Here is an 11,392-nt window from a genome sequence, read left to right on the forward strand (position 1 = left end):
AAAAAAAAATTGTTTCCGACTAGCCAGTCCATCCACCTTTTAATCTGTAGACATACAGAGATAGAGAGAGAGAGAGAAGTTCACCTATTACAAACCACGGTAGTTCTGAGTGCAAAAATTTGGGATGATTTGTGTACTTTACTTCCTGTTTCGTCTCAGTGTCTTCATATTGTTTCTGTTGTTAGGACTATGATGGTGGAAAAAAAGACGTAAGAATCATCCAAGGTAGGGTTTTGCAAGGGTTAAATGACATAACACATACGTAGCCTCTGCTGCAGCTGGAGCTCTATACATTACTACTCTTTTCTTGTTTCTCTCCCTCTCTTTTCTTTCCCCTTTCCTCCTCCCCCTCCTCCTTTTATTGTCCCTTACCACCTTCTTCTCTTGAGAAATATTCATATATTTAAGCTGTTCTTGCAAACTACTTAATTTGATGTGGCTGTCAATGTGACACTGAAAATAATACAACACAGTTTATAATGGGTGACACTCCGTGTATCTGTTAGAAGTTTCATTAGCACATCGACTTCCTCGTATTTTGGAGCCCTCTCCCAGTGGGGTTTTGTTATGGCATCCTTTCAGGAGGGTTTTGGAGATATCTGAGATAAAAATAAATAATAATAATAATAAATTTAAAAAATAGAGGAAGCAATGAAAGTGAGAGGAAGAAAAGTGAAGGAGCAATTCTTACATAATTTTTTTCATCCATAGACAGTATCTTTTCTTTTTTAATCTTCTGAAGACAGTCTGGAGGTGTTAACTAATTCTCTCAGGCAATAGAGGTAGGAAGTACAGCTAGATAGCCATAGCTAGGAATAAGTCACTGGCCTTCACTGTCCCAAATCAATGTCCTCTTCATTTTTATTTTGCAAATTCTCTCAAACATGATTTCCACTGGCTCCGCCCTGGTTCAGTCGTTTCTTGCTTCATACCCTCTTCCGGTATCCCCCCACAGGTTCTTTCTACCGGCAGCTGTCCCCGCTGCCACCTAAGCAGCCCCATCTTCCTCAAAGGTCAGATTCGTGTCACTCTCCTACCCACCATTTTCACTGGCCCTCCCTTGCCTGTAAGGAAGAAACCCAAAGTCCTTGCCCTACTCCAATCTGCCCACAATGTCCTATTCTTTTCAGTGATAAACTTCCTGGATCCTTGATTCTTGCCAAACAAGTCTGTCCCTTAAATTTATTTTGTGCATTCCTCCAGTATGATGGTTATTATGTGTCATGCAGTTGACAATTAACCATGTGTATATTGTTCGTGGAATATTGCATCTTAGGTAGGCCAAGGGAAAATGCATGAACTTACACATTTATCAACTATATTTTGGGCATCTATGTTGCATCCGGCATGAGATGCTGGGAGATGGGAGTTGAAAAGGTAACAGGTAACGTGTAGAAGAAAGTATTGTTCCTTCTTAGAAGAGGAGTAGAAAGGAAATTCAAGTTGTATTAATTTCTTATGGCTGCTGGAACAAATGACCACAAATATAGTGGCATAAAGTGACAATCTATTTTTTCACAGTTCTGGAAGTCAAGCCCAAAGTCAGTATCACTGAGCTGAAGTCAAGGTGTTGCCTGGGCTTTGCTCCTATGGAGGCTCCAGGATAGAGCCTGTCCTTGCCTCCTCCAGCTTCTGGTAGCTGTCTGCGTTCACTGGCTTGTAGCCATACCACTCCAATCTTTGTCTGTGTCATCACATCACCATTTCTTCTTCTTCTGTATGTCAAAGCCCATTCTGCCCCCGTCTTATAAGGACATTTGTGATCACATTTAGGACCCACTCAGATAATCTAATATAATCTTTCCATCTCAGGAACTTTAATCACATATGTCAAGCACAAGTCTTTTGCCATGTAAGATAGTATTTATAGATTCTAGGGATTAGAACTTGAATATCTTTAAGGGGTTGTTCTTCAGCCTACTGTACAAGTCAAGAGATCATAAGAGCTTTTAATTAAGTATAATTACTTAGTACTAAATAATAAGTGATAAGAATTTTTTAAAAGTTGATCTATATTTTCTAATAGTAGCTGTATAATTTAGAACGTGTTTTCAGCTACTTGTAACAGAGCATCCCCCACTGACTACACCTTTCAAAAAAGGTGACTTAAAAAAGATAAAATTTTATTTTTTCTTTTATGTAAGACCATTAAGAAGTAGGCAGCCCAGGACTGGTATATGCCTCTAAGAAATTATTAAAGACACAGTATCTTTCCATCTTTACGCTCTGCGACACCTGGATTCCGTTCTTAGGATCACTTCATTTTCCAAGATGGCTGCTGGAGCTCCAGGCATTACATCCAGTTGCCAGGCATCAGAAAGCCCTAACCTTCCACTTATATCTTAAAGTCTAGAACATACTAGAGGCACTGAGATGCAAAGTTGGAGCACTTAGTTTTCCCCCAAGCCCATTTACTGATTTATTTTTCTAAGGGAGAAGGAGAGATCAGTGTCAGAAATCAATTAGCAATCTTTTCACAGTAATAAACTTTCTTAAAACCAACTTTTTTGAGCAACTTCTCTATGTAGAAACAAGGTTTAGGTTTGGGGACACAAAAACATATTACAATGACCTCTGGCCTAATGCAACTTGCAGTCTAGTTAGGATGATGTACATAAACAAAAGATTAAGAAAATACATACTTTAGAGTATGTATACTTTAGTAGCTAATGGGTGATATGGGCAGTAAATGTATGTGATAGGGTTTCTGAAAAATACGGGGCAAGTGGGATCCAGAGAAATTTAATGAATGAAGGAAAATATTCCAACTGGGGCTCATCATGAGCAAAAATAAAAAGCACGAATGTTTATGCAGTGATCAGTGAATACTGAGTAGACCGACTTAGAGATACATATGGGGAAAAGTAGTTCCCCAAAGTAGCTTGCAGTCATTCCCACAGAGAGGAAGGAAGGAGTCAGATTTGGGGATAATGATAGAAATAATAAGGATGGTTAGCTCATTCCAAGAAGTCTGCTAAGTGCTTTATGCATATTTCATATCCTTGTAGCATATTTTGCAAGATGATTATAGCAGTATTTATGTATGTATTTATTTATCACTGATCAGCATACCTTCTTTCTAGAATGGCCCCTTTCCCACTACAAAAATCTGGATCCTGAGTAGAGACACATGGATGGGATGAAATTATTGTCACCTCAATAGGTGGCAGCATCTGGAAAGAAGGTCTATAAGTGGCTGCCACTGTGAATTGGGACGTTTGGTTTCTGGTAGTTAAGCCTATCCTTCAGTATTGGGAGTCATCTGTTGGTCTTCCAAGACATTCCTTCTTAGTGCTTACGTTGGTCAGAGCTAGTATCTATTGCTTACAACAGAAGAACTCTAACTTTGTCAGTCTCGGAGAATGTGTTGCAAGCAGCAGATCCTGAAGGATATGAGGTGGTATTGGGATTGCTTTCCAGTTACAAATTGGATAGAAGGCAGTTAGATTTCCATTCAAATTTCAAGATAGAAAATAGCAGCCCATAATACTCAGCGGTGAAATAAATCAACCAAGTTAGCACTTGTATTGTCTGCAACTGCGTGTCCAGAGCCATGTAGTTCTGGGGAAAGGTGGCTGCCCTAGACCCCAGGGAGAGGGAAATGTCAGGGCTCTATTTTAAAAGACATTAGATAATCTCATGCAAGGGATGGGCATGCTCAAATATTTATAGTCTTTAAGGAATAGGATGAATCTCGAAGTATTCATGTGACCATGATAAAATGATCGCTTCCTGCTTGCAGCTCTAGAATGAGATTCCTGAAAATCAAATCAGACTTTTGAAAATGCTGTCTCACTTACTTTTTCCCACTTATTTTATGTTCAAGTTATGGCACAGATGAGAAAAAAGTAGGATCCCCATGACTGAAACAGAGAAATCTATGAGTATGTAGGAGGCTTGGAGAGTCCCCAGTTCTGAAATCCTTCTGAACTACCCCCCCCACCCCGCTGTCAACAAACACACTTTCCAGCCTCATTAGCTCATTTTCCATTGTCCAGCCCTGCAGTGTTTTCTACTGATAACCACTTTCACTGATAACTCCACATGGTCCCTAAGAGTAGATCGCAAAATCAGAGTGGAAGGAGTTCAGCAGCTATAATCAAAGGAGTAAGAGGAATTAGCAAATTCTATAAAATAGCACAACATTTGTGGGAATGAATTCTGATGATATTTGATCAAGGAGGGCAAAATATGAATTTGGAACAGGCCAATTTGATCAATATGGATCTACCCAGCAGTCATTCTGTATAAAATATATTAGCATGGGCATGATCCTAAGCCAAACTTAGGTTGCCCAAATGCTGGCTCATGCTAGATGATGACAGTTAGGGGCTCCTTGGCATAACATAGATGAAGGGACTGAAGACACAGAAATGCTGAATTTGATCTATCAAATATGTCTCCAGAGGGGCTCAGAATCTCTCAAAGACAATTTACTAATCATTCCAGTGGCTCTGAGTGCTGCTGACAAGAGTCGGCAGCCCTAAAGTGGGCTTTCTGATTTCTGTGGGGCTGGGAGGAATCCTAGATGGATCTCAGGTGGTAGTAATTCATTGCCAAGAGCAAAGCAGGAGTTGTTATGGTAATAGGCAGCAGTCCAAACATTATGAACGATCTCAGGGAATGGACTAATTCACAGATAACTCTGGCTATGGTTTCTTGTGGGGCTCCCAGGAGTACATGCAGTGGGCATGCCACTAAGATATATCCCATCCTCCCCATCTAGAAGTTTAGCAAGCAAAGACCTGAATCAGGCCACCATGTTAAGTAGTCATGGTTACAGATAGGACTTAGTTGTCACCATAGAGCTTCCTGATTGAAGAGGAAGCTGGGTTCCTCAGGAAAGATGCTCCAGTATTACCAAATATGGCTATGAACCTACCTTCTGGCTGTCCCTGCAGCCACTCCCCTAGTAACTGTGCCCTGGAGAATGAGAAATACCCAAACTTTTTAGAGACTAATAGAAATATATCTATTTCTATTTCTATTAGAAATAGAGACTAATAGAAATGGTATTCTGATGGTATCTACAGCCTGGTGGAACGCCATTCCTACCTGCCAGAGGGAAGGCTTATGGGAATAGATGATATACAAGCTTCTGATCCCGCTCACCTTGTGGTAGGCGTGGAGGGGCCCCAGCTCATCCTGTGGGTAGCACTCCAGTTCTTGAAAGTATTATGGGAATACGTAACCTTAGCGAGTTGTAGAATCTTCATAGTGACTCCCTTACCTGTGGAGTAATCATTACTGTAGAAGAAAAGACCAAGGAGATGCCATTGATGTTCTCTTTCTCTAACAGAAGTCTAAACATGAAACACAGCTGCTCTTCAAGTGGAACTGCAGGAATCCGTGCCAGTATCAAAGACCAGGAAGATGGAACTGGGGATTGCTGTCATATTCCCTTCCCCACCCCCATCATTTCTATTACTTTCCCCACTAGAATGGAGAATGATGGTGAACTGTGGTAAAGTTAACAAGGTGGTGATTTCAACTTGGCTGACATTCCAGAGATGATCTCCTTACCAAAGCAAATTAGTACATCTCCTGGCATTCAGTATGCAGCTACCGATCTGGTGAAGGTATTTGCTCTGTTCAGACAAACAGGTCTGCCATCACCTGGAGGATAAGCAGCACAAGTCTAAGGTCATGCAAATTCTCCAATTATGGATCATAACATATAACCTGTTAAGATCTTGACCAGGGGTTGCCAAAATTTTCCTGTAGAGAGTCGGATATGAACATCCTGGGTCCATATGGTTTCTGTAATACAAAAAGCAGTCATACACAATACAAAAAACAGTCATGTAATACAAAAGCAGTCATAGACAATATGTAAATGGATGAATGTGGTTAGGTTCCAACAGAACTTATTTACAAAAGCAAACCGCAGGCTGGATTTGGTCCACGGACTGCAGTGTGCTGACTCCCAATCTTGGCCATCAACATCTATATGACATCATATTAATACCTACAGTGATGACAATGTGCAGACAGGACCTGGAGAGCAGGAAGAGGCAGGGGTCCCGTGACAGAGGATAAGATATATTCTGAGAAATATAGGGGCTTGCCATCCCAGTGAAATTCCTGAGGGGAGTTTGATAATAGAATGAAGATCAAGTTCTTCACCTTGAGCTCCCTATTTCTAAGAATGAGGCATAGGGCACCTGAGTGCCTCAGTTGGTTAAGCAACTGCTTTTTGCTCAGGTCATGATCTCCGGGTCATGGGATGGAACCCCCCACTCTATTTTGGGCTCCTTGCTCAGCAGGGAACCTTCTTCCCCTTCTCTCTCTCTGTGATACCCTGCCCCAACTCAGGCTGTGCTCTCCCTCTCTCTCTCTAATAAATAAAAAAAAAAAAAAAAGAATGAGGCACAATGTTTGATGAATTTCTTTGGATTTTGGAGCCAATATATACCATATTTAGGTAACCTGCTTTACTAGCAAACCTGAAAAGTGGCATGTGGCCCCATGGTGTGTATATGTCTGTCTGTCTGTAGTGTGTATATATATATATATTGTGTATATATGTATGTATGTATATGTGTGTGTATATATATACACACATATATATGTATGTGTGTGTATATATATATATATATATATATATATATAATTTTTTTTTTTTACTGTGTTTACAACAGGGTTTTCTACACCTGAACGGAGGCCATGTCTTTTTATGTGCACATGGAAATGGTAAGTGGGCATGAGTAGGGATTATGTCAGATTGGCCTGAAAGGCTGTATGCTATGCCTACCTATCTCTATGAGTAACTCATGAGTCAGGCTTCTGGAAGAACTGTGGTGAGTATTACACATCACAAAACCCAAAAAGATGAACAGGGATCTCAGATTTACTCTCAAACTGATTAACAGTTTACCTAATCTTGACGTTAACAGTTGTTTAAGGAGTTCGTTCATTCCAGTGTGAACCTATCTTCTAGTTACGCAGATTGCCCATAAACCTAACAGAAGAACTTGCTTAGTTTTATATATGGGTGGTGAAGAGGACAGTCAAGTTAGAAAGAGGGCAGATGAAAAAGAAATTGACATAAACAGTGGTAGTGTAAAAAGTTAACATCTCTCCTTATTAAGAAAAATAAATGGATAGCTAATGCAAAACATCTAAATAACTCAGAAAAGCACAAACAACTTTGTTTTTCACTTAGAGATAACCACCATTAACATATGGTCTATTCCAATCGAACGTCTTTTCTCTGCTATGACTATGGATATATATGTGTGTGTATGTATTTAAATAGAATATTAGTGTATATGCTCATTTATAACCTGTCCTTGAAGTTTGCATTATAGTGAACATTTTTCCATGTCAATGAATATTCTTGTATCATGTGAGTTTAAATGGTTATACAGAATTTTCTCAAATGGAAAATGTATTACATTTCTTAAGCAGTGACCTATTGTTTTACACTTAATAACCAGTGCTTCCTGCAGAGGCTATCTGCCAGGATAGAGCATTTGAAGGCTGTGTCTCCACAACAAGCTATCACCATATACGGCTTGACTAGATCACTGCACACTATCGGAAGGCATCTGAGGTCAGGAGCTATTCCATTAATTGAAATAGTTAAGGTATCTATTTTCTCTGTAGATTTTCCCAATTTCCCCTTTTGGCATTAGTCACAGCAACATTCATGTCACGTCTTAATGTAACCTGTGTCAGTTCGGGGAACATTTGTGAAACCACGAATTTTACTTAAAAGACACAAACTGACTGCAAAACATATCTATTACAGTGTCACAGATGTGAGTCATTCACTTGCTAGGTACTTATTATTGAGTGCTTAAAATAAACAGAGCAGTACCTTTCTGGGTGGGCAATAGTCCACATTGTGGAAGGATACTAAGAGAATTAGCTTCTTTCAGAGTGTGTTATCTATATAAAGGGAAAAGATATGGAACCCTGACTAATTAAATAACGTACAAAAGACGTCATATGGCAGAAAGCTAAATGCGTACAGGCAACAGGGGCTGGTCTGTATTTAAGATTGGTCCCCAAGGTTTGGAGCCTATATCAGAAAAGGCTTGAAAGGCTTGAGAAGATTGAAATGATAGCAGAGAGCTTTCAACAAGGCTAGGAGACAAGCGCATTTATTCTCGGGGACAATATAATTGAGCTTACCAGAAGTAGGTGGGGGACTGAATTCTGAAAGAGTGCCAAGAGCGAGGTCCTTGGATGTGGGCTCACTTCAAAAGACATGCAAGGAGGCTTTTTTTTTTTTTTTTTAAGATTTTATTTATTTATTTGACAGAGAGAGAGAGAGAGAGATCACAAGTAAGCAGAGCAGCAGGCGGGGGGGGGGGGGGAGCAGGCTTCCCACTGAGCAGAGAGCCCAATGTGGGGTTCGATCCCAGGACCCTGAGATCAGGACCTGAGTAGAAGGCAGAGGCTTAACACACCGAGCCACCCAGGGGCCCTATGAGGAGGCTTTTGAGCAGCAGAGTGATGTGGTGACCTCAACACTTGATGTGGCAAAAGTTAGTTCTTAGTCTTAGGTCTTCTGACATCTCTTCAGCAAGACTATGGGCTTGTGTTGGAAGTGAGAATTGTTGACCCATCCTCACTTTATTCCTGCTCTTTCCTCAAGGTCTGCATGTAGAAACCCGTCCGTTAGTCAGATTGTCTGGTTGAACTTCACGCAGTGGCAGTGTTGGAGTCAATGAGGTTTCATCTGGAGCACCGTTACTGCTAATTGGAAACTTATTCCAATAAAGTAGTCTTTATGTAGAATTTGCAAAATTTAGTCAAATAGTTCCAGTAATTGAGCCAGATTTTTCCCCCTAAAATGGCATGATGAAGACATTGTTTAAATTCATTCAAGTTTCTCTAACTTTTTGTCTCAATAAGTTTTTGTATTACAGGGGTGCCTGGGTAGCTCAGATGATTAAGCCTCTCCCTCTGGCTCAGGTCATAATCTCTGGGTCCTGGGATTGATTACCCCATGGAGCCCCCACATCTGCTCCCAGCTCAGTGGAGAATTTACTTCTCTCCCTCTGCCTCTCACCCTGCTTATGATCTCTCTTTCTCTGTCTCAAATGAATAAATAAATTTTAAAGATCTTTAAAAAAATGCTTCTATTACAAAACAAACATAACATCTTTGAAGAAATTTTGAAAATAGAAACAAAATCTTATAACCAAATTCTAAACATGACCATTTAAATTTTACATATCTTTCCAGTCTTATCAAAATGTATGTTGATTTTTACCCAGCTCAGTATTGTATAAGCATTGTAAGCATGTGAGACTAATACACTACAAACGTGTTAACTGGTTATTGAATTTAGAGTGTTTGCATAATTGAGTTTTAATTATTTTTTAAAGCAACACTTGCACATAATAAAAATGTAAATAGTACAGAAAGGTAAAGACTGGAAGTAGGTTCCTCTGTACTCTCAGGCTTTGTGTTCCTCTCCACAGAGCCTGATTGACATTAGTTTCTTATGTAGTCTTTTAGAGACATCTTAAGTCTAAACACACACACACACACACACACACACACACAATGTAGCCTCTGTGTGTGTATGTATGTGTGTGTAAATAAATACAATGTTTACCATAGATACAACCAATTGGACAGAACACCTGTGGCATCCTGGGTGTACCAGAGTGCCTTGCATGCATTCCTTGCTTTTACACGTGGATTTTCACTTTGCTTTTCTCATCTATTGGAAATTTCATCTATGGGGAAACTGCTCCACATCAGCTCACACCAGGTGCTTCATTCTTCTTAACAGTGCTATATTTTAACCACTTCCTACACAGGCACCTTCAGGCTATTCCCAGTCTTTTGTTACTATAAACAATGCTCTAACAAGAATCCTTACACAGTGTGAAGTTATCTGTAACATAAATGTCCAGATGAGGACTTGCTGGGGAAACAGTGTGTGCATATAAAATTAAAGTTGATACTGTTACTGTTTACTATTTTTATTCCCACCAACAATATGAAAGCCTATTTCCCATAGGTAGGCCAACTCAACATAATCTTAATCAGTCTAAAGGGTGAAAAACGGTGTCTCGATTTATACTGCATTTAATCTAGAAATATTTTGAACTGTAGGTTTTGAATGTCGTTGAAAAAACTTTTTCTTTGTAATTGGGCAAGCAAGCATCATCGGTGAACCTGAATGTGAGGTGTGCTTGAGCCTTGCTGGACAGGATGAAAATTTAGGAGGGCAGGGCAAGAGAGGGGCTCATCTTCCTACTTCACATCAGATTCTAGGCACCCTTGCCATCTCCCAGAGGAAACCGGCACATCTGCAAAATCAGGCAGAGTTGCAGAGATAATGGGAGGGAGAAAATGATTTTAAAGACAGTCTGATTTGTTTAGGAGAGTCTTATAGAAACCAACAATTTTATTCACTATTTTTTGTCATTACTGCGTTGCATTAATTGGCAGGAATCCGTGGGTACCCTGTCCTTTCCACTGGGTATAGTTAGGAAACCTCAGCGGAATTGAACCTGTGTTTTAAGAATTTTTTTGGAGAAAATGAGAGTACGCTGTGTTGCAAGCTTTGTTCGGCAAATTATTCACCTCCTCCTACCCCATTCATTGTTTATTTTGAGGAACTGGACCTGCAACACAGGAAATCGTGCGTCTGAATAAGATGCTCAAATCAGGCTGTTCAACGTACGACGTGGAGCCTCGCACAAATCAAGCAAAATACGTTCCAAAGAGAAAAATATAAAGCTACTCCCCGCGCGAAAAAGATCTTGATCCTCCTCACTATACGTAAGAAGGAAATCTGTATTACTGCAAAAATCTACGTCCATCCTCACTGGATCCTATTCTATTCTCTTTTAATAAGCTTTAGATGTTAAAAAAAAAAAAAAGTGGGGAACAAGGTTTAGTGAGGGTAACACCTAAGTGCACAGCGCAAATTTAGATTTGGGCCCGACACTGTGCAATCCAGATTTGCACATCGAGTCCCACCCCTACCCAGGCTGGGGAAGTCCCCGCTTTTATCTGCAGTTGTTTTAAAATCAAGCGGTTTTTAAACCCCCAAATCCTGCTCTTTGTGTTAGCTGCCTCGGAGTTGCCCTTTCGCAACCTATCGATCTAGGGTCGAAAACACCGTGGGGGTGCCCCACCGCAGCCCGCCGTCGGGGGCTAGGGGAGCACCCAGCTCGCTGCCAGCTCCCATGCCGGGGGTGGGGGGGCTCGTTCGCCGCCCCCCGCGCCCCCCGCCGAGCCGGATCCCGGCGCAGGGCCCCTCTCCAGCGCCCCCTCCCCGGCGCGCTGCGGCTGGTGCTCCCCAGCGCCCCGCCTGACGCTGCAGCTGGGCCGGCGATTCGCCATTGGATTAAAAATAGCAGCGTCCCCCACACCCCCGCCCGCCCGCCCGCCCCAGGCCCCCGGTGCCCGTTCCCGC

The 11,392-nt window shown here is 41.1% G+C and overlaps 1 pseudogene; it reads left to right on the forward strand.

Annotated features, from left to right (window-relative positions):
- Window positions 1-8,648: 8,648 nt before the first annotated feature.
- LOC123394571 lies at window positions 8,649-8,768 on the forward strand (annotated as a pseudogene).
- The last annotated feature ends 2,624 nt before the right edge of the window (window positions 8,769-11,392 follow it).

Source organism: Mustela putorius, unplaced genomic scaffold (genome assembly GCF_011764305.1).
Source record: "Mustela putorius furo isolate JIRA1106 unplaced genomic scaffold, ASM1176430v1.1 tig00003834_pilon_pilon_pilon, whole genome shotgun sequence".
Lineage (NCBI taxonomy): Eukaryota > Metazoa > Chordata > Mammalia > Carnivora > Mustelidae > Mustela > Mustela putorius.